At 31.0% G+C, this 25,641-nt stretch overlaps 1 long non-coding RNA gene across 1 annotated transcript; it reads right to left on the bottom strand.

Moving 5' to 3' along the window:
- Positions 1-2,283: 2,283 nt before the first annotated feature.
- LOC136795818 (uncharacterized) lies at positions 2,284-25,641 on the bottom strand. The gene is made up of 3 exons (XR_010843507.1): positions 25,497-25,641; positions 11,524-11,689; positions 2,284-2,514 (listed from the first exon to the last, which is right to left on the bottom strand). It is a non-coding gene; the product is annotated as an uncharacterized lncRNA (long non-coding RNA).

The following is a 25,641-nucleotide window of genomic DNA, read 5'->3' as shown; positions in this document are numbered from 1 at the left end:
CAACGACGCCTATTTAAATATGTTCTGGTGAGTTGACTTTTATTTCATGGCGGTCCCATGGACCGAAAACTCAACCTACCCACTTTGGTTAAAATAGGTCAGTAACCAGTAACTACCACCAGGTATGCCCAGGTTGAATATTCATAGCAAATCCGTTAGTGAGTGAGTTTTCTACTGAACTCAGAAGTATTTTTTTAATTATTAAAAATCAACAATACTTATAATTATGTAAAATTTATCATTTGGACTTTTAGTTTTTCAACCATTTTTGTTCTCTTCACAAGGAAAAAATTTACTTTTCTATTAAAATTCACATAAATTCCAAATTATTCTTTGATTTATAATACTTTTATCGCCAATAATTGATTATTAATTTAACAACGAAATTAGTATTTCGTAATTAAGTCAATGTCAAAGTCAATTATAAATTCATAATATTATTTTTTCTAACACGGTTCCGATTAGAGTTAAATAACTAATTCATAGCACTTTTCTATTAATTAATGCAGATTGAGGTATATAACACTAACATGTCATCAGGTCCCTTACGTCATAAAGTGTAAAATTGCTCCATTATACGCTATAAAATTTTGATAATGTTGGTTTACAAATCAGCGCTCCCGATTGGGTTTGAAATACTGTTATAATTTACAATTTTTTCTTCTAGTATGGTATGTTTGTCAAGAAGCGAGGCAATAGAAGATTGTGACATACTGGTGACCTTCTCTCCATCTGCCATCAATCCTACGACTGGTCCATTATAGTTGTAACATACAGTGTATTCTATACAGTGTATAGTTTTATCACGTAATTAAAAAAAAAATGATGAATTTCTTTAGAAACAATTAATTTTTTAAAAAATGGTATTTCTATATATCCATAATCTTTACACTTTCCTCAGACTGCTTATTATTGTTTAAATAAATAAATTTTATTCAATTTTAGTATCAATACAATTTATATTCCTTTATTGTTGTGATTGATTATAACAGTGAAAACTAACAGTGATTAAAAATAAAAAATATGAATTGTTTTGAGACTAAAATAGGATAAAATTTAATTATTTAAACAACTTGTATTTCTATTTAATTAGAGCACTAGAATCCATTTTTTTTTTTTTTTTGCGGTGGAATGCTGTTTTTAAATTTTTTTGATAGTACTAGGAAAGTTGTGGAAGCCTTTTTGTAAAAGTAGGAAAATGTTTTGAAGAATTTAAAGAAAATTTGAGATGGAAAGATTTAAAACTCTGTTAAGTTGGCGATGAATGACCCGTTTATTATAAATTATTTCGCGTATATCCAAGAAGAGGATCGAGGAACACTGATCCTGGGAACAAGTGAATTAGAGGAACACTAGACAAAAATAAAAGTACATTTTTACATAATTTCTGTTATTTATCTAATCATTGAATAGCGTATATGGAATATGGACTCTGAATAGTTAACAAAGACCAGAATGGTGAGCAATTATATATTTCTTGTCACGCTTTTCCATAAAATTTTCTTTCAATACTTCTTTTTAATTATTTTATCATTAGACTTATAATAAGTTAATACTTTCTATTTTACATCTATTAATTTAAATAAAATATATTATAGATATCTAATGATTCATTATTATTTAAAAAATAAACAAGAAAGTGTGAAAAAATAATGGGAACATCTTATTCATTAAATACTCTTTGTACTCTTCAGTGTTGAAAATATTATTATTTTTTTTTTACATAATAGCTAAGTTATCTTGGTTTCTAAATAATGCTATTACTTAAATTTATGCAGAATTAGTTGTTTTTAATTACCATCGTGATGTAACAGAACTAAGAATGATGTAATAAGGAAACTGGGAAGCATATACATACAAATTCGTCCTTAAATGATTTAACTAAATTTCCATTATATATTGATTGTACTCTCGAAGCTAAGTTTGGTGATGTGGTCTTGTTTTTGGCTAATTGGTCTCCGACAAATTTCATTGAGTATATAAATCAAATGTAGTAAAGAAAACAAAATCGTCCTATGTGAAACACCTAATTTAACTGATTTAACCTCAGACAAAATTTCCGGAGGAGAAGAGAATCAAAAAGTCAATCAGAGAAGAAGAACGTTTAAATAACAAATTTGGGAATATAGTGTTTAATTTCAAATAGAATTTCAAGTAGAGCTCCTTGATCTCTTCCTGTAGTGAGAAAAAATCTTATATAGTTCAATTTTCCGCTGAGTTTTTATGAATATTTTTCTAAGCCTGAAATAAAATATTATAAATAATAGTCATAAATGTGTTTTATTGGTTTAATATAAAATTGTAAGTTTTTTTTCCTCCGCTTCCCTGGATCTCTTACATCTACTCAATGATAAGACAAAATGTCTTTCTCACATATTATGTAATCCGTGAGAGTGTCCAATACTGCTTTTGAAGAAAGTGTCTGGTTGAAGGTGAATCTTCCTTATTTATATATTTTTTATATTACTGCTCTTTGCAATAATATAAGCATTTTAAACATATTTAGTTCAGAGCCTACAAAAGATGCTATTAAATATTAATATCCTTTTTATTTAAAAAAAATTAATAATTTAACATTCATTTATATGAATAATTGAACAAATAATACTTTTATTAAGCCACATATATAAATATATTAATTACTAAATTCCTCACTCTAATTTTAATGTATTTTTTTATATTAGATATTATGATACATATTGTATATATTATGTTGTATAATATTATATTACATATTTCACTCTTTTTTTTATGTTGTATATTGTATTCTTATTTTTAACCAAGCTGACTCCATACTTACGATTCCATTAGCATTATTATTTTATTTCTAAGTTCGTATCGTTGTCATTCACTTCATTCGTTGTTTCATTCATTTTCTTATTTTATTATATTTGCATTTTATTATTTTCTTTAATTGTATTTGATAAATTTAATTATTAGTTTTGATACTATAAATTAAATAATATTGTACAGTTTTATGTTATAAACCGTTGTAGCAGGGGTGACGGTAGAAGCGTGGTAACGCGCCTGTCTGCCAACCCAAAGGTTGCAGGTTCCAGTCCCCGGCCCGATCCGGGATTTTTTCAAGCATATAATTACACAATACTCACTCACAGCCTCACATCGGGCATTTGTGAGACTCTTTAGCCAATGGATGGCACTCACAAAAATAGGCGTGAGAGTGATGGACCTACCCTATGAAAACCATGTCTTAAAACGCGCGAAGTATTTCCTAAGTACACCTCGTGAGGCCTTGGACCCCCATGGTCTGTCGCGCCAGTAATAATAATAAAATAATAAACCATCGCAGTAGTATGGAATACGAGATTTATTTACATATTTTGCCAAAACATGAAAACACACTTCTGATGGCTCTAAAACGGTTACTAAGCAGCCAATTAATTTAATCAAGTAACAAATTACAAATTTTCGTACGAATAGGTCTCTTTTCGGTTCTTCACCTATAAGTGCTTCCGGTAGTTCTTAGTGAACAAAGTATAGGGAAATAAATTAATGAACATTGAATAATGCTTCGAATGAGAACCACTAAGTAATAATTTGGTCAAAACATAGGTCGTAAACCACTTTTAATGATTGTATATTGACTTAAAAAAATAGCTGTGTAGCTATTGGAATAAGGAACAACCGGATTTGTTGGTTACCAACTGTTCCACATGGCCAAATGATTACTTAATGATACTCATGAAAGGTCGAAAGACTGCAGTACCATTTTACAGTTTAGCAATAGTTTCCTATAATGTCACCTTCATTAAAGAGGGTTAGTGAATGAATTATTATTAATTGGAAAAAATTAGTGCTATTTTGTCTATAAAAACCGGAAAGAAATTCACAATACATGAATTATACAACTTTTACGGAACTTATCTATTACAATAATAGATAAATTATTCTTATTAATAAAAATTACTGAACAGATCCAATAAAATTTTAAAAAGTAAATATAGCCCCGATTATTGTCAAAGGAAATTCTCAATACTAAAATGGTAGCCAGGCTGTTACGTCTGGTATGACCTTAGCAAGTGAAGGGATCGGTTTTGAATAGAAATATTACGCACCAGGATTATGGAAGGAAAATTAAATTTATAATAAAAGCACTTTTGCCAAAACATATTATTATTACTTGAAAAAAATAATAAAATAAAAACACTGGAATATTTTTAAATTAGCTAGTAACTGATTTTAGTCCTTCGTTTTTTGCATTTAATGAAATAGTTAACATGTTCAACGATTATTTTAAGTTTTTTTTTTTTTTTTTTTTTTGGTAGAGGATTATAAATTTAAAATGAATAATAATGTTTTTACATAAGTGAAAATAATAATTTAATTTTTGTACACCACCCTTGAAGAATGGTGCCGAAACTGGAGGATTAAAATAAATTCCAATAAATCCCACCAAATCACATCTACCCTTCGTCGTAAACCTTCGTCTTGCCCCACAGTATCTTTTAATACTGTGTGATTTTTAGTGGGTTGTTTTTTCTTAGTTCCCGTATTTGAAGTAAAGAAAATTATTAAACAACTTCCAATTCGTGTTTAACACCCCAAAAACATAATGTAAGCCACAAAAAACTAATTCTTCAGAATATTTCACCTGTTAAGAGATGTGCCTTTTTACTAGATATTGTCCAAAAAGTGGTAGGGACGTGAATTGTAGACATACCTCACCCTAAAAAATTTCTTAGGATTTAGTGTTAGTCTAAGTTTAGTTATAAACTTATATTTTATGCAAGAAATCTTTTCGGTAAAAAACTTCACATTCGTAATTAACGCTCCCCCCCCAAAAAATAAAATAAAAAAGAAAGCCACCATAACCAAATATATCAGACGTGCCTATCTGAAGCTCTTTTTGAAGACAATTTATACGACTGTGAATTTCCCTTTGACCTCCTGTACGAAAACTACATATTGTAAAAAAATAAATAAATCAATAAATAAAAGCTTGAACAGTTGATAATTTTTGCATGTTTTTCTATTAATAGAGAATTATATTTTTAAAAAGTATTACATAAGTAACGTAAAAGATAATTTTTAGTTGTTTTTGATGATTTTACATAATAGATTTCACCTTGAAGCTTTTTTTTTTTAACAGCATTTGTAGCAAGTACTAAGCTTCAGCTTTTTCCCTAAGAGCGGACTCATATATTATTGATGGTTATTTTTATATTATATCCTTCATTGATAGTGGATAACGTGGGTGGTAAAATAAATATACCAAACCTTCCCTTTTCTACTGATAATCATAAAATAAATATTTGTGAATACATTTTTAGTACATCTATCGACCATCTCTACTTAAAAATATTTTTTAATGAGTTATAATACCATATTCATTCACCACTTATTTACTGATATAAGCCTTATGACTCGTCTCACTCCATAATTTGAACCTCATTCAACGTGTAAGAAACCCGATTTAAGTTTCTTTAAAGCAAATAATTCAATTAAATATTAAGTCATATATTTTCTTTCTAAACTTTGAACCATTTCTCAATAGGTGATACAGGCGTGTAGAGACACTACCCATTCGTAGCACTCTAATGACGTTTTTACATTAGCAGGTCTCGTGGTCATCTTCTTTTCCGGCACCTCGGAGGATTGTTAGGAATAGCAGAAGAAGCTAGGTTAGAAACTAGTGGGTTTGGGTGGTTAGGGAGTTTATAAAGGAAGGAATAGTATCTGGTTCGGGTTAGATCGCTTATATATATGGAACATTAAGGTTTTTATGGGTGATTTTATTTGAGACAAAGTAAATAGCATTGAGAATTTTACTAAGGTTTTTGTACTGTAAGGATTGGATACGAGAGGAATTCGATGGTTTAGTGGAGCCTCAAAGCTCAAATCCGTGTGTCCAGATATGCCTTATGATTGTCATGTAGATCAGTCTTTTTTTTAATGAAATGGTGGTTTAGACCGTTTGTCTAGTAAGTACTGTTACAATCGAAATCTACGTGCACTTTCCTGTCTTTTCAGTCTTGTATGAGGATTCCAGGTTAGTCGTTTGTCCAGATGTAGTCCAAGGTAGCGGATCTGTTCTACAGGCGTAACAACAACATTATTAAAGGATACTGTAGGTCAGTCAATAGGTTTACGACGAAGGGTAAAGATGATTTTATAGGATTTATTTTGATCCTCTAATTACTTAACTAAATACCATTTTATTAACAATTAAACTGTTAAATTGAATTTCCATTAAACTGTTGTCTAGAAGTTCAAGAGAAACATAAATCCACAGTTTAACGTCTGTTTATTCTATGGAAGCAATCTTGTAGGGACAGCGGTAGTAGCGTGGTGACGCGCCAGTCTACAAACCCACAGGTTGTCAGATCGAATCCCGGTCTCACTCGGACTTTTTTACAAGCATTAAATTCACTGAGAACCTCCCCCCGGGCATTTGTGAGGCCCGTTAGCCAATGGGTGGCACTCACAAAAAATAGGCGTGAGAGTGACGAACCCACTCTACGAAAAAAACACGTCAAGAAACGCGCGATGTATTAGGAAAAAATACATCGCGCAAGGACTTAGACCTCAATGGTCTGTTGCCTATTTAATAATAGTAGTTACCTATCTTGTAAATTTTCTTGGCAATAGACTCTCATGGCAGAGGAAGAAATATAACCTTAGTGCTGGAACTCAGATCCTCAATTGTTTTTGTTTTAAATTCTTTAACCTTTTCTGCCTCAATCCTCTATTTTCATCTTTCTTATTACTCAATCATTTTCTCAGAGTTAAAAATTTTACTCATTTGGCGACATGGACTTCATAAAGTCCTTGTGTCTGTAACTGCAATTTTCAAAATGACTGTAAAGTTCAGTATGCATTTAAATCAGATGTACACATTTTCATGACTTGATACCTACTTAAAGCTTATCTGAAAGTGAACATAATGTTTGGGCATATCGAAGAACAGAAAGTCTTACTGTTGATCGACAGGGTTGGCTGAACTAGAGCGAGCACAGACAAACACAGCATAACGTAGCGGGCCCGGTTCGAAACTACGGTTCTTTAGAGCCATTTAATTGCCGATTATTGGCCTTAATGGCCGCCTTCCTTCCCGGTTTCCAACCTTTCTCTAACTCCCTTTCAACTCCACTCAGCGAAACAGATACAAATCTATTTGTTTCTAGATTTTATCAAGTTTCCAGAGGGAAGGAATATTAAAAATACGAAATGTTGGAAATCTGCACCTATGTTATTAATAAGTATTAGGTATTTAATTTATCTTTCTTGTCCGGTTAATGACGAATGAACTCCCACTTTACAAATTATGCAAATTGTCACTATATTGTACTACTCTTTGCTAAAAAATATAATTATAATTCCATGCATTCTGTTGCTAAGATTGTACTATTTTTATTTTTTCAATATAGAGTAAGCCGGAAAAAAATAAATTTCAAGTCTTTATCTTAGCATTTTAATTTAGTGCCTCATTAAAAAACAAGTTGAAACAGATAATATTTTTAATTTGTTCTTTTTTACGCAAAAGTGTTCTTCATCAGTTAAACTCAATTTTTTACGGCCCATTTTTATTATACGACCCCGCCTTATATGTAAAATAAAATATTACACGGTGGTTAAATGTAAAATTAAAAAATATACGGTTATCACTAAAAACTTTTTTACATAACAGAGAAATTTTCTCCGATTTAACGTTGTCCCTATGTTTAACATTTATATTTCACAACGATTAAAATACTATAAAAAAAACAAAACATGGTATCCAATCCAGTGCCAACTTTACCCCAGAACACCACGATCCATAGGAGGCCCACGAAGTCTTATGATCGATAGCATTATTTGTAGACCGAGTAGTGACAATTATTTCAACCAATAAAACAGCCTTTTGTAAGTTTTCTTAGGTTCCACTTGCTTTAATTTAGTAGATGCCCTAAACAGTGCTATCTTTATCCATGGACTTAAACGAATCGCGAATGAACTCAGGAATGTTCAATATCAGTTACTACAAAGAACACCAAGTAAAGTTGGAATCTCTCTTTTTTTTCTGACTTTTTTTTTATAAGTCATTTCTGACTTACGGGGGTTATTTAGAGGTAACCAATCTCCATGGTGGAGGATCAAGTTTTTATTTCCTGGGACCGCCATAGAAATGAAAAGTCACACCCTCCCCCCACTAGGCCGGATTTGAACCGGCGCCACCAGTTAAATTTTGAATCATTAATTATTCCAAGAAGTTCAAGATTCTTTCAGGACAAAAACAACTCAATTTTCTTTATCCAGTAATTCGTATACCTGTCCCAGGATGTGCTGATGCTTATTTATAGCCAATAACGAAGATGAAAGCGAATAAAGAAATAAATATCTATAAAACTCACTATTCAATAAACAGCCGAAACAGTGATGATTCCGGTGCTGTAAATTAGACTGGCCCAAAAACATGATTCCATTTTTTTTATTCAAATCGTGAGACCGAGGATAATTTATGAATTAGAGTGATAAAAATTTTTTAAAAACATATAAATCGATTCATATATCCCGATTGTGCGTGTGATCTAAGATTTAAATTTTTATCTTTCTTATCTAAATTAATTAACTTGCCAGAATGTAAAAATAATACCTCTAATCCGTTATTATTAGAACCGATTAAAAATTAGAAATATAATGGTCTACATTCGTAAGGTTCTTCAAAATTCCGTAGTAATTGTCAAACTGGACTAATTACTGGGAAAATTAAAAAGTTCAGGTATTTTGAGTATTTTTATATTTTTAAGGGTGCTAAAAAAAAATTTAATATGCCATTTTCTCCCCGAATTTTTTTTTTAAATATGCCAAAGATAAATATAAAAAATTGGACTCATAACCTGAAAAACGTCCATATTTTTAAAACATTAGCCAACACTAAATTAAACTATAGTAAATTCCTCACATTTTTATGGTTTAAAATTTTTTTGTCACAGCCATCCTCTCTTATTCCTAAGGGATTTAGTCAAATGTCAGCAGATAGGGATCTCAGTGGAATACTTTAGTGAAGTTCGGAAAGATTATTATTCATGTTTTTTAGAGTTCTGATGACGAATTTCAAATTCCCTACTTTCATTTCGAAAGTTTTAAAAAAGTCCATACCAAATAAATATATTTTGTTTTTAGGTTATTGCTTGAAAAAATCTTCTATATTCTATCGAGATCTATTTCTGGTCCTCATTCAAGTGGATCCTTTGTTGAGTCGGTGCTCCTAAGCGATATCTGGTATGAAAAAAAATATTGAGTACAAAAATTTAGAGAATTAACGCTTGCTTAATTTAGCAGTGATTTATTTTTTTAAAAATTAAAGGTTTATTTTTCTTGTATATATTTTTATCTATATTTCTGGGGGAAAAAATGAGGAGAAAAACCCACACCAACAGGTCTTTCTGTAACACAAGTTTAAGTAAACGATTGTATAAGGCTCCAAAACGAGGGATTTGTTATCAACTTTCGGCTAAACCACTTCAGTATCACGTCTCGTTCTCGGGTCGTCGTTTTGTCTTACGTGACTTCTAAGCAACGTACTACGTTAGGCTCTTGAAAAGGCACATTGTTTATTAACACAAGAGACGAGTGTCATGTGTGAAAGTGATGGGTTGTGTTATCTTAAGTTGTTTAGTTCTTCACAGTGTGAGCTTGGCATGCAATTTTCATAAATATTTCGAAGTTTGAGCGTGAAGCCTTATGGTTGTCTTCTCGTCTTGTCAGTACACCTGTATTGTTTGGGTAGGGTAAATCTTCATTTTAGAATTTGGGGCAAAGAGACTCATCATATTTGTATATAATATACAATAAACTTACTACAATACATCCTTGAGGTAACCCCAATGATATTGATGTTAGACTGTGAAATATCTTTCGCCGGATAGAATATAAAAAACTTAGTGCTGAGAGTGAAATAGAAAGTAAGCTAGAGAATGTTTTAAAAGAAGATGGTCCGGGTTATAGTAAAAAAATAATATTAAAAAATAGTCAACGTTTCGACCCACGTTGTAGGTCTATTGTGGTTATCAGGACTATTGTGATTGGTGGTGATGTGCAGGATGATAAAATATTTTAGTAGGAATAGTTGAAAATCTATCTAAAATAAATGGCTGAGCCTCGTCCTGTATCCTAAGCCGTTGTCAGCGAAGCCCGGGTTCGGGGAAAAATAATGATACTAAACAAGCTTCATGTGTATATATATATATATATACACATGAATAATTTTCATTCTATTTGAATCCATTTTCCGTTTCGAGTTATTTTGCATTGAGAGTACAATATATATCAACGCAGTATTAACATCACACACACTCACACTTACATAAACACACATTACATTTAAATTATATTAATTTAGTTTCAATTCATATTATTTATTAATCTGAATAAAAAATTTTGGTTTAACTATTTTATTGATTTTTTTTAATCATTAATTTTATAAATAAGAACTAGAAGAATTCTGCAGTTTAATTACACTTACATTACTTCTTTTTTTTTACTCCAAGAAAAACCCACACCTCTTCAGCACGCTTTCCTCAATGGTATTTTCGTTATCTCATCTCGGTTTAATCTACCTTTACCACTATTCCGTCACTACCGATTTGCATTTTTTTTTTTTTTTTTTTTTAGAATAACTTAGAAGAAAACTCAAAAGAATGAAATCTTGTTCGTAACGGTCTTTCTTGACAACATTGTTAAGCCAACTAATTGACAACTATTTGTTATCTTCATAGCGTATAAATAGCACAAACGTTATGAAAAATTTAAAATAATTAATTCGTAAGGAAAAAAAAATTTAAAATTTGAACCAAATAATCGTAATGTGTTAATTAATATAATCGAATTGGGGATTGCTGATATACGGAAAATAAATATTTTTTTTTTATTATAAAACATATTGTAACTGATTTTCTAAGAAGGTAATGCAGATCTTTGTATTTAATTATGTTTTATTAAAATATAGAATTTGAAAATTTGTAGTATACGAAAAAACTAAAACTAAATAAAACTACAAATTGTAAATAAATTAAGCACATTTGAAAATCTATTCTTTGCAACAGTTTATAATTTAGTTTGCTTGGCTACCATAAAGACACCTAAAATAAAATATTCACTTGGCGAATGCGGTCCGGGACATTTTAGTATTTTTTTTTTTATTTCCTTAACACACAGTTCTTGTACGCCATTTAGATTGTGCCCTAGCCAACTCGCTAAGAAAACAGGAATAATCCTTTATCACTTATCAGGCCATTCTTGAGTGGGACATGAATAACCAGTTAAACACATTTCTATCCAGTTCTTGACTCGATGGTCACTATTCCTATCTGCTAACAAGATCAAACAGACTAACTATAAGGTATTTAAAATTAATTTCAGAACCCACTTTGGGTTCATATGGAGGTACTCTAATAAAAATATTTAAAAATTAGAGTTCTTTGTTTTACTTATCGGGTAACTGTACAAACACCTGCTAAAGTTCAGTTAAAGTAAATCAGATTTATAGAAATTATTGTTCATTGCAATGGCGCCAAAACTTACCAATAATAAGGGAGAGTTTTTTACAGACTCCTCCCAAATCCTCTGATCTCACATCACATTCCTTGAAGAATAATGTGAAACTAGAGGATTAAAATAAATTCCGCCAAATCACGTTTACCCTACATGGAGGGGTTCCTCTTCTCTTCCTGACAATTCTCGGAGGCACCTGAAAAGAAGATGGCCTCGAGATCAACAACTCAAAAAATTTAATTGGGTAGATTTACTTATTGTACTATATTTTTAATATAGTTGTAAATATAAATAAATATATATTTTTAAAAAAAGTATCAAAAGGACGTTAATAAATACAAACACAAATATATATATACATATGGAAGCGACGTGGCTTAGTGGTAAGGAACTGTGACAGAAAGTTATTTATTCTTTATACAATATATAATCTTTTCTATTTCTTGAGAATGGTTTTCTTTTTTAAATGAATCAAATGGTGTTAATTTTAATTCTCAACACTCTTTATTATATCATACAGTCATACGTTTCGGCCAATCCGGCCATCCTCAAGGACAATCTAGCAATTAGGTTTACATTCATTTGTAACAATTTTAACAACAACATTATTATTAATAATTTAATATAATCTTAATTATAAATTTACACATTACATCCAAATTTAAAAATGTTTTGGAGGCTATTCTGCCCAGGTCATTAATTAAAAGTCAAATTACCCTATGAAAAAGTCAATTAATCGGGAATCATATTAAATATTAATAAGCTTATGTCTCGTTACCTATTTTGTCACAATTTCATTAATTTTTAAAACTTTTAATTTTAGATCAACTTACTACACTTTTAACTATCATATAAGCAAACTATTTTAAACCTTTCACAGATTCAGGTCAGGCTTGTTATTAATTTATTTCAAATTTCGTTTTGGTTTAAAGTTTTATTTATTCCATTATTAAAATTCATAAATTTATTTTACTTAAAATCCCTGCATAATGTAGGTTTAAATTACTTATCTGTTTTAAAATTAACTGTATAATTGATGTTCTCTGATATATAAATTGACTCAAGTATTTTTCTTGTGAACACATTGTTTTCTTCATGGTGTTATCAAAATCAAATTTGTGTTGGTTAGTCCTGTTTTATTGGTATTCTTCTCGTTATTTCTTATATCATTTTTGTGTTGACATATTTTATCTCCCAACAATTGCTTAGTGTCACCTATATATCACATATCACCTTAGTTATTTATTCTGTTTCTGTAGCCGTTAATCTTGTGGGTTCGCAAGCCCTCCAGGGTTCACCCAGCCTCATAAAGTGGGTAACTAAAATTAGGATTTTTTTTTATGACCTCCTCTTCCTAATATTTTCTGACAAATTAGGAAAAGAGGTTATCTAAAGGATACCACTCTATTCTAACACTATGCTAGAGGGTCAAGTTTTTATTTAATGGGACCGCCACAGACCACCGCCGGATTCAAACAGCCACGCTTGCAGTTTCCATGCTGCAAAGACCTGCGCCTCAACTCCATGAGCTACAGACGGGCCTTGGGAAAAAATCTGGCTGTCCAGCGTGATTCTGACCAAATCAACTCCTTGCACAAGCGTCGGTTTAGTAACAGTAATTTCTAAGAAAGTGCTGAGCCCTGGCTCTTTATTAGTTGTAGTGGTTCAGATTTATTATATATTGTTAGATATATTACTGTTACTTTTAATTGCCTTCAAATCTAATAAATATATCCTTTATTGATTACGTAGTAAAAATAATAAGTCTTTCTTCATTTCAACGGTACTAAAATAGATAGTCAGTCTAAGTATACAGAATTAATAATATTATTTAATATAATATTAGAGTTTTATGTTTTATTTATTTATATAATTAATACTTATATATTACCAGAAAATTTCTTAAAATAAAAAAAACTATGCTCTAAATGGAACGTCAAAGCAAATTTTTTCTTTTTGATATCGGAGATTGCTCAAAAGCTTGATTCACCTTGACAATCCGTTTAAAAACTCACATGCATCTTGAGAGCCAACTCTATGCACATCTCAGCTTGCATGGAACTAAGAAGTATTAAGAAAGGGAATTGAATCCCTTTCGGCTCGGTTGATAACTACGGATGAAAATATTCTAGGAAAAAGGGCATATTGTGAACTCAGGAAAACATGCTCCCTCAACCCCTAAATCGAAGTTGAACCTTAGTAAAAGAATATTGTGATGTGGAGGGAAATTCGAGGACCTATCTTAATTCATTTGGCGCCGTTCAAACCAAAAGAAAAGATAAATTCGGAGAGGAATCGTCTGCAATTGGATAATTTCAAAACAGCCCTCAAAGAAAATAGACCGGTTATGTTCATTCGGAAGGATATACTGCTTTATGATGACGCGAGGCCACATACTGCTTTGGGGGCCAGTCAGAAACTCGTAGAGCTCGGCTGGAAAAATCCGTAGTGTTCACCGTAGTTTCCTTATCTTGCACCCTCTGATTATTAATAGTTTCAGTCCTTGCAAAATATTTTGAAGAGCAACAAACTTTAACAGCTTAGGTTATATTTTTTGCCTCTAGGGGTGAGGCATTTTTTAAGAAGGGAAAAAAGAATGCAGGCAAAAGTCATAAATAATGATGTAAATCATATTATACAATAAAATTTATTCTAAGTATTCTAAGTATGAAAAAATTATAATTTTGTTTTATTTTACAAATGTACAAAACATTTTGGTAGACCTTTTATAAGGATGGATAAGGAACTCCAACGTACAGATTTATTAATATATATTTTATATTGCATTGTCATTTTTTTCTACTCGTCACTGTTAATATCTCATTATAATACTTAGTTTATAATTTCCTATTTATCTCCTATCCATTTAAAATTAATTATAGTTTCACCGTTTAAGCAGTGTTCGTTCGAAGGAATGCCTGATTCTAATTAAATAGCGCCGTTTTACTTTGAAGGACATTCGTCAGTTTTGGAAAGTTAACACCTGTATCGTAAATACAAGATAAAAGTCAGAGCGTCCTAAATTCCCGAAACGGCGTGTACCCTAATTCAGCCTTACTTCATTAGCAACCTGATCGCTGTAATGTCGCAACTCGGCATTCCCTCCTTCCCCGGGGTAGAGGCTATTGTGCTAGGGTTTTATATCTTCCCTTTCCTTTGTAACAGTGACAATCAGATGATCACATGGAAAATTCAGATTTCATACGAATTAACACTTTTGTATGGTATAGCTAATTAGCGTTGAAGGGCCTGTTCAAGGTTTACTGTGGACAATGCACTTTTACAATGCAATCGTCAGATTTTTTTTGTTTTCCAGAATGATTATTATAACTTTCAATACTTTCTATTACCTATATAAAAATTTTTTTTTTTCGAAAGCCCTAAATGCCCCTATTATGCTAAAACTAACCTACAGAAGTCCTCTGTACAGAAGTAATAAGGCTCAGAAATGTTCTTAGCATTATCCAAAACACTAATAAAATTTTATGATCTTCCTTTTGATAATTTTTAATTATATTAGAAGATAAATTAATTAATGATTAGAAGAATAGTTTTCAATTTTTTATATTTAATAAAACATTTATTGCTGTATGCCCTGATAAATAATGCTGTTACGGCGAGTAGGGGTTCGAAAGGAACCTTTACTAGCCCAACCGTGAAAAGCAAAGAAATGGTCGAATTTTGTTATTATTTATTTTCAAATAATTAAACATAATAAAGGAAACAAAAATATACAAACCAAAAAAAAGGAAGCTTAATAATATTACAAAATGAAATTAATCGAACACAAAAAAAAACATACAAACTAGAGAAAAAGTCTTATGTCACCGGTGATTGATAGGGGTCCGGGTGTGGTTGCTGTCCTGAGTAGGATGTTCTGTGGAACTAGATCGACGTACGTCAGGCCGCCTTGTCCTCTGGGAGGATGAGTCGAATAACTCCGCCCGCCGTGGCTAAACTGACTAAGCCAGCGAAGATGCAACTATGCGTGTATGGTGAGGAAATAATACGTGTGTGCACACCAAGAGACTCACACAATGTGTGTTTTTATTTTTTTTGCAATATAAAAAACAACAGAAAAACATATGGTTTTTTAAACAGTAAAAACATATACGGTAGACGTGTGTTGGCCGCAACAAATGCATTAATTATAGTGTAACTATTTTATGCTTTATAAAGACTAAAGTAATATGTTTTTATGTATGGTTTCACTGGAGAGCCTCCAGATAAGATATGTTCAATGTCTTTTCCTCTAGGTCATTTGTAAACTGATGGATCCCCTTACGTGGGGCACAGAACGGAGATATAAGAAGGTTCCTGACGTGCTAAATACTCAACAAAAGTGTTGATTGAGTCCAGAAGCTCACGTCTGTCTTTTTTTCGTCCTGTCCAGCTTTACAGTCCATACGGTATGTGAGTGACAGCAGTTAAGAAGTACGTCGGGGTATGCCTGTGTCACTCCTGCCAGTAAAGTACTTCATTATTTTTTAAATCTTCTTGCATTCCGTAGAAGAACATAATTGAGCAAAAAGAGTAAATTAGGCTGTTTCTCAGACTTGTGTATAAGCTTTCACCATTCTTTTTTTTTTTCTTTCTTCCTTTCTTCTTATCCTAGTTATCGCCAACGATATGGCACCTCATGGTTTCTTTAAATGGAAGAACCTCAGCTTCTATTCTTCCGAAGGAAAAGTGGATTGAGTCCACGATCACCGTACACGAAGTCTCTGTAGAACGGGTAGTTGTCCTTGGCCACTATCCGTGGAAACGTACTCTCTGACAGGGCGTAGGTCCCAGTTGCCCTCAGTAGCTTGACACTGAGCTCACAGGCAGAGCGTATGAACTGCTCACAGGCAGAGCGTATGAACTGCTCATCGGTCTTAGTACATTAGAGCTGGGACATACGAGTTTTCACATTAAACGAGCTTTTCTCAGTTATCTTCGTGAAGTTATGAGGGCGGTAAACGGGCGAGACCAATTTTTTTTCTCCAACCTTGGATCTAACAGTAGAAAAGTACTTCTTAAGAGTTGCCCCTTTCTGGGTTGTCACCCACCACTATCTTTTTGGGCCCTTAACAATCCTCACTCTTATATGCTCCTGCAGACCCACCTAGTCAGTCTTCCTGTAAGACGGGTCAGGAGCTACTTCCTGCTAGTATTTACAATGCTTTATAAACCAATGTCCAGGTGAACCGCAACAAAGCCATCCGCTCAGTCGATGCCAACCTGCTCTTATGCCGGTGCAAAAGATTCCAGTTCCAAGCTGGAGATATATGTATGTAATCATTGTTTAATCTTCGTCACGTGCTTTTACACTTACCTGTAGCAGGCGTTGGAAGTTTGTAACTATTAACGACCGATCACCAAACATAACTGGACCTGTTGACCTCATTTTCCGATCAATAAAATACAATTTACAATTTTAGGACATTTTTCTTTCATAATTGCGTATAACACATTAATATTGCTAGAAACCTTTTTATATCTGAACAAAAAAAAACAGTTTCAACTACGATCTAAATTGATTTAACTATTTTTCTTTGAATTTCACAAAATGTGTTGGTTTTCGATCCATTGGCATTTTGTTTTAAGATCGGTGATACGTCTTAAGAAATTTTAGATCTTCTATATAGAACAACAAAATTACAAAAATAGATTAGCCATTTTCTTGAGAAAAGTAGCTCAAAAGGCGAAACAGTTAAAAACTAAAACATTGTCAATTATATTTTTTATTATAAACGGATAATATATCATTGTAAAACACCATAAAGTTTTTAAACCAGCAAATAAAAGATTTAAGTGTTTTACAAATAGGTAAAATGCTATTTATATGTAATTTAAACTATTTTGTGAATTCAGTGACTGAAAGGGCAATAGAAAATAGAAATGTGTATATGAAATATCATCAACCGACATCTTCTGGTCCTTTGTATCTACTTTCCTAAAATACTACAAGTGCTAGTTCTTCACATTACTATGTATCTGTATACTACAAATTTTAAAAACATCTTTGAGCCCTAAAACCAGAGTGCATCTTTCATATGAGGAATATCCTTTTAAGGCTAAGGATTTTAAGTTTCTCCTATATATTAACAAGTAAATTTTATTCAACTATAAAAAACATTGATGGCTGCAAATTATTCGTAAACTTCATTAATTAAAGAAATATATTGGCTTTTTGGTATCAATTAAATAGAACAGCAATTTCTAGATTATTTCATGAGGCTTTTGTTTATTAATATAATGTCACAGTCAGGCTATTGTTTTTAAGATTATGAATTTATTATGGCATTGACAGGATAGTAATGAGCTTTAAAAGGAAACAATTAATTAAAAATAGATTAATTATAAATTTCGCGATTTATTAAGATTTATTTGGATTTGATCCTAATCAAAGCTTTTGCAGCTTTTGTGGACAGTGAATTTTTCAGGCCTAAATGTTATGTAATATCAATTGTTTTTAGTTATTAATGATAAAACGGAACAAAAAAAAAAAAAAAAGAATAGTAAATAACATGGAATGCTGTGAATATGATGATATCATTTATTTCCCTTAATTTTATAACTTATATTTCAATTAATTGATAGATATATTTTAATATCTATAATTATTTATATATATTATAGCACATGTATGCCTAAAACCATTCAGAAGGTCGATTTTAATACATGTTGAGCCAAGATTCATTTATAAAATATTTTTTTAGCCACTCAATGAAGGTAACTACAAACCTATGTCGTACAAATGTAAAATCTGGAGACTGTTTAAAAATAAAACATTTTATAGTTGCTTCTTATATACAAGTATACAAATAAGGAAATTGCTATCACGAAAAGTTAGTGATATTAATAGATTTGTAAGTTCAAATCAGCGAAATCGTAATACTTCCAAACTATGGGTAATAGTAAGTAATCAAGTAACCATTGTACTTTATACTTTACGATCTTGTAATATTATATAACAAGTGGATCGCTAACTACGTATCTGGCAATTTAAACGATTTCCGTTAAAGTATCTTGAAATATTTATTATAAAAACATTCCATATCGGGACTTGAGGAGTTAGAGTACACTACAACAGAATATAATTAGCTCGATAATAGAAAAACAGTTATTCGATACAAATCCAAAACTGATTACGGAAATATTGTGTTTAACCTTTCATTTATGGGATGCCAAACCATTGTTGCTCATAGTTCCTCTTAAACTTGCTGATCAATGCCTTGGTATTATTTACGACAGAAATAATAGTAAGCACTCACAAAATGGGACAGGGAAGAAATAAGTTCATTGCACCTTAAGTTGAAAGAAAACAGATCTCATTGCTACGTGGATCTGAATCACAAAATGTTTGTCACACATTTACTTTGATAATTTCTATTCCGTAAAAAATATTTTTTTTTATTTGATTGTTTATTTTTTGTTTCATTAAAAATATTGAGCACTGACGTACAAATTAAACTAGTTTCTCAAAAAACATTGAAAATAGAGATAGTAATTTTGTTTTGTAAAAATCTGAGCCTTTTCTAGAATTTTTTTAAAATTTAATTGTAACGCCTAATCACTTTTATAAATTTTAATATTAATAAGTTGGTTACCTTTTCTACCTATAGGAATGATTAATAAAAATGAGTAAGGTTCGTAGCATTCCCGACAAACAGAAGGGCTTTTATCTATTTTTAGGACAGTTCAACATCATTATTTATTTATCATTTGATAAAATATTGAATTTTTGTTGTAAGTATTGATAAGTAATGCATTTTTTTAAGCATAACTATGTCACTTTAAAAAAAAAAAATTTTTAAATATGGTTATGACAGAGAGGTAACATTTTATTTTTCGTAAGTTTCTCTGGGGTATAGTGAAACCAACTGCTGAATCCTATAACCTTGCGGACCACCAGGAGCATCCTCATCCATTTAGTTTTGCATATTCAAAGAACAGTATCAAAACGACTAAGCCTTGGTTTAGATCTCACATAAATGAGCTTCACATTTTGCTTTCTTCTCACCTTGCAGCTTTTATAAGTAAACAAATAGATAACATACATACTAGTTTTTTTATACAATTATTTCACAGTTAATAAAAAAGATTTTATGGTTTATAATGACAAAACGCGCGCGCAAGAGGGATAGTTTTACTCGCTTCAGATTGTTATGAAGATAAAGTTTGATCTTTTCTGGGTCTATTGTGATTTTTCAAAACAAAAAAATCTCAAAAATTTTGTCTCAAGATTGAGAATAGTTTAATGTTCCTAAAACCATTTTACACCTCTATAGGACAAAGGTATTCAGTTTAATCTAAATTGGTTAAGCCATTGTTCTGTGTAAAGCAGTGTCTGTGTTATTGATCCTCCAGAGATTAGTAGCAGATAGTAGGTTGATATAACTTGAAACAATCTTTCAGCCCTTTAAAATAAAGGAAAATATGTGGTGCATTGCGCGCGTAACTTTCTAACCTCTTTACTCGCCCAAGTTTTGTTAAAATTGGTGGGCTCGTATTAAAGTTAACGGTATTTTTTAGGCAATATTTAAAAAGAAAAAAACGGAGGAGGCGAAAATCATGAACAAAAACTTTTTTCTGTTTCAATAAAAATTCGTAGTTGAAAAGTGAAATATCGATTCTATAAAATCCCATCTTCAGTCGGTAGATTTTAGCAGAAAATTTTATTTCGTCCAAGACATACACCCACTTTAAATATATAATTTTTAGAGTGGTTTCTACCAATGGGTAGTTTCTCTACACGCCTGTAAAACTCCATTTTAACTGAGATCAAATTTACTAAATGTATTATAATGAACAGTTGTAAATAACAATAAATATATAAATATGTAATTTAATTTTTGTACGATTTTTCTTTTTTAAGCTGGGATGACCATACACACACACACTATTTCGCGAGACTTGGTTATTTGAATCTCAAATCGTATATTCCCGTTGAAAAGTTGAATTAGAAATTTTGCACGATCCCAATGCTTTCCCTTACTTTATATTCCATATGTAGGTAGTGAAAGTATATTTACATATATAGTATATTTATATATTATATATATAGTATATTTATGAAAACCCGTTTAGCAGTTTACGCGAGATAATAAGATAAAAAAACCTATGAGATAGATAGATAACATTTTACATATGTTGATATATAGAAGATTTGCGTGGGTGTTGGTTCCCACATGTTTTGGATATGTCCGCCGCACTTAAGTTACAAGAAGCTAAGCTTAGATAAGGATTAAAGTTTATTTTCGACCAGACCCCCTAAACCACCCCAGAAGTTTCTCCACTCTGGCTATGAATAAAGTGACCATAAATAAACCATCTTTATTTTCACTTTTAGAGAGAAAAAAAAAAAGGTTAAATTCGACAAATGTTTTTTTTAAATATAAAATTTTAACACATAAACCCATACAAACAGTTTCACAAGACTCATTGATAAACTACTTATTTCACTTCAACAATATTTATTTAACATTAAGACGGTACCTCAGTATCATAACTTTTTAAAACGAATTTACTCATTCCAACTTTTTAAGTACAAATGATTTTAAATACAAAGGACCACTCCAAGAATCATGGCTAAACTCTGGTCCACTCGAACATTGGTTAGAGATCACTGAAATATATCTCAGTTAAGATGTAATATGTTAGTTATACTTATCATTATTTTGATTCCTTCATAAATCCATTAATTTCATTTTTTGTCAATGTTATTAGAGTTAACAATTCGTGAATTGAAGATAGTGTGATATTCGAAGATACCTGATTTTTTTTTTACTTTGATTCATTCAGTGATAATTATCATGTGGCCCAAGTATACGAGATGTAAATTATATGAGTAATTGGCTAACTTAATTATAATAACTTAATATAAAATTAGAAAAATGTTACAAGCAATTCAAAGATGAAAAAAAAAATTCTAAAATCATGAAAATAATGGATTAATAACTATGGTAACCAATAAATCTCATTTAAAACAATTTGTTTTCCCACTTTCTAATATCAAGTAAAAATATACAATTAGCACTATAACGAAAAAAATATTTTTTTACAGCCGTTTGATTAGTTAATCTAGAACATTCAATGAATTATAATATTAAACTGTTTACTATTTATATATTATATATATATATATTATATATTAGATTCATATTTATATATTAAATTATTTGTACATAAATTATTTAAATGGTAAACCATGCAGATGGAAAAGGTTTGCTAATTTCCTGAATTTCTGAATATGCGGAATCAAAACTCGAAGGAAACAGACTGTCGGGAATGGAGTGGGAAGAAAGTGGTTGACTTTTAAGCGTATCTAGGGCAGCGAAAGAGACAACAAACGCAATAATTTATGATTTAAAAAATACTTCATAATATGATTCTGAAATTTGGTATTTAATTTTATATATCAGACAAGCATTAAACATATTGATAAATATTAAATATTAGCATATTTTTATAATTTCTCAAATACGATGACCATCGAAAAGTTATTTGAAAAAAAAACATGAATTAAATATAGCCAAATAAAAATGGCAGACGGATATATGCAATTCATGTAATTAATATTTTATATATTTCATTTGAATTTGAGCTTCCGCATAATTGAATGAATAATAACGGTGTAACAAAAAAATTGCTTTTAGATAATTTAGGTTCATATGAGATATTTATAAGTATCTTCAAGCAACTCGAGCTTAAAGATTTAATTAATGAAAATATTGGTCCCTGGGAAAGCTTTTGTTTTACTGCTGTAGGCGAGTTGTTGGTTCTATTTGGAACTACAGAAATTACCAGCTCCTCCTAGGATGGTAGGATTTGGCGAGTCACCTTTCCTTTCAGGAACCTTATCTAAAAGAAATAACATTTGGAATATTTATGGAACATATTACTATACTGCCCATGAATGGGCAAAATAATGAAAAATAAATTTTAAGACAAAAGATCATGTCAATCATCACATAAAAAAATATACTTGCTCAAATTTTTATGAATCTCTTTGTCTATAATTCCTTCCTAAGAACACATGATTTTTTTTTGTCCTGTCATTTATAGATTTCTTAAAATATTTTTTTATACTATCAAAAGCCTCGGATATTGTGCCTTTAATGTGTACTAAAAAATTAAAAATACTTTTCTTGAAGAATATTCATGGCATCGTCATGACATTTTGCATAACGTTTGTGTGTTGTACCTCATCCTCTGAAAACTACAAATATTTATGAAAGGAATATGGTCCGGGTGCGGTCAAAAAAACTCAAATAGTAGAAATATACTATTTTAATGAGCCAACGTTTCGCCCCACGTTGCAGGGCTTCTTCAGGGCTAAAAAAAGATACAAACACACTGTGTTTATTGACTACCCCACTAACTGTAATTATTGGAGTCACCCTGCTATACAGGGTAAAATACTATCACAGAAACTCTGACCGAAATTTTTGTAAATGGATGCAAAAATGAGAATAATGTGGGATGACTGTAAGAAGATAAAATCCTAACTGTACTCCAAGCCACAGAATTTCTCTTAGAGAATACGACAGACACTTATGTGGATATAAATATTAACCCTGACATACTAAGCAATATACCTAAACTATAAAATTCTATAACCAGTATAGAACTCCAATGGGGAGTCTTGGCCGAAAAAAAAAATAATTCTATAATCCCTAACGAACTAACAGGCGAAAGAATTTTACTACATTTTTAAAATATAATAATAAATATTGAATGGATTAGGGGGACTCAGAAGTAAAATATAACGAAAAAACGGACAGTGGTCTCTCAATATGAAATAATGTCTTACATCAAAGAAGGTATCAGAAAAGATGCACTAGTCAAATAAAACAATGCCTAGACCATTTCATTGATATCATTAAGCTTTCACTCTAACCTATAAAAGTATTCTCAGTACTAACTATAAATTCTTTCTAAACTGGGACAAACTAAACAATATTAAGACTGTTTAACTGCATAAAGAAAAATGTCCACACGATGGGCTGATGTACACTGATTTTCAACGTCTACTATTTTACTGCAGATGACTTAACAACAGTCAGAAAGGCTGATACAGAACATTTTATTGGAACTGGGGAATTGGTTAGAAACAGAACAAAAACTGATAAAATTTATAAACGATTTTTTAGAGTTTTTATAAGGAATAGACTTTACAGTAATAACAGGTGAATTTAGAAATGCAAATCAATTTAATCACTTATCTTGTGTTGTATTTTATTGACTGTTTAATTGTTGTTAGTAATTTATTCTGTACTTTGCTGTCTTATTATAGTCAGTATCTCTTCTAATTGTAGTTTTTTTTTTCCATTTGGATTTTATTTTTTGTTATTATCAATTTAATTTTATAGAGATGCTTCACAAATATGTACAGTATGCAAAAATGTAATTTTTTTTTCCGAAACCTCTAAATTAGAAATAAAAATGAATTAGTAAGTGCATTACTGTGAAAAAGAAAAGTAGTTCGTGTTGTGTCTTACCTTTTACTACCTTTGGTATTTTAAGTTTACCTGTTATGTTTAATATCATACATGAGCTATCCATTCTAAAAAGGAGCTATTTTAAGTCCGGAGGTGAGGGCCTAATATGTAATGGGGCTAATATTAATAGGTATGGTGGATATAGCAATTAGCCAATACAATTTTTTTTCTTGTATGGGATTACTATAAAAGGAATATTTATATATGTATGAATTTTGTTAAACATATTCACCAACAGTTAAATACTGACAGTTAGTCAGCAATTGGGAAGGGGCAGTTTTTAATGAGTGCATTGATTCATTAAGAATTGTTTTACATAAAATGATTATTTTTAAGTTTTCAAAATCCATTTGTATCTCCATAAATGGGTATTGGTGGTCTGAAATTTACCCAATAATCGATTAGATTGCATGCAAATGATTATATAACAGCACTGTGAGTCAGGTTGGGATGAAGGTTAAATTTTAGCCGAGAGTTTCTATTAAAGGTTTTATTAGAGTGATACGAAAGGGGAGACAGTGCAGTAGGAGAGTGATGGAGAGGGAGGGAGTGATAGTGAGAGAGAGAGAGAGAGTGAAGGAGCCGTCCTTGAGAACCGTTGGCCCGGCCTCCGGGACCGAATTATATCTGCCACACCGCTGACGTCTTCTTGTTCGTCGGTTCTTGATCGTCGGTGACAACGTCATCATATGCACTCCTTCACTATGGATAGTTTCAAAATATTAATGATTTTAACTTATCTAATATGATAATAGATACAAATGAAATCGATTGTGGTTTATTATCGATCAAATGTTTTAACTCATTTATTTTTAAGAAAAGAAACCCTTAATAATTCTTATCTAGTTTATTTCGATATACTGAACAACGTTTCGGCCGAAATGAAAAAAAAAAACTTACGAATTTAAAGATATTTAATGTGATGACGGATGTAAATCAAATCTATTGTGGTTTACTGTCCATTAGATGCTTTAATTTATTCATATTGGGATATTATATTTCGTTGTCTAGATGTCTAGAACCTTCCGGTGTCATATTTATCTCTATTTAACTATTTTAGAATATGTGTATTAAAATTATCACTAAGGCATTTCAAGATGTCATATATTTGAATACATTATTCATTGTCTGTTGCTACTAATAAAGTTTTTTAGGTAAAATTAATAATATCTTAAGGTCTGGTTCATCAGATTTGTTTTTTTTAATATTTATAAAGTATAATAGTACGTAGAGATTTATCTTATTGTATATATATAGGGATATAGGGGTACAGCATTTAGTAAGGAAGTGCTGTTACTAGACCAATGGTTGTGCAAGGAGGAGATACGGTTAGAATCACGCTCAACTGCCAGAGTTTTCCCTGCTTTATAAGGCTTGGTGTACCACAGAGGGCTTCCAAACCTACAGGGTTGACTCACGGATACAATAACCGAATAAATAATTATCTGCCACAGCCAGACACATCCCACTCCCACAATTATATTATACATATAATCAATTCACTACTCAACATACCCATGGTAGAAAAAACACTATCCGTTGCAACAACGCATACTAATAAGTTCTAACTTATTTATTTTAAAGGAATAAAACCTTCATACTTCTTATCTCGTTTATTTCAATCTCCTGGAAAACGTTTTGGACTCCTGTCCACTATCTA

Source organism: Halyomorpha halys, unplaced genomic scaffold (assembly GCF_000696795.3).
Source record: "Halyomorpha halys isolate HHAL.00 unplaced genomic scaffold, Hhal_1.1 Scaffold82.1, whole genome shotgun sequence".
NCBI lineage: Eukaryota > Metazoa > Arthropoda > Insecta > Hemiptera > Pentatomidae > Halyomorpha > Halyomorpha halys.
This window is presented reverse-complemented; position numbering and strand designations above follow the sequence as displayed.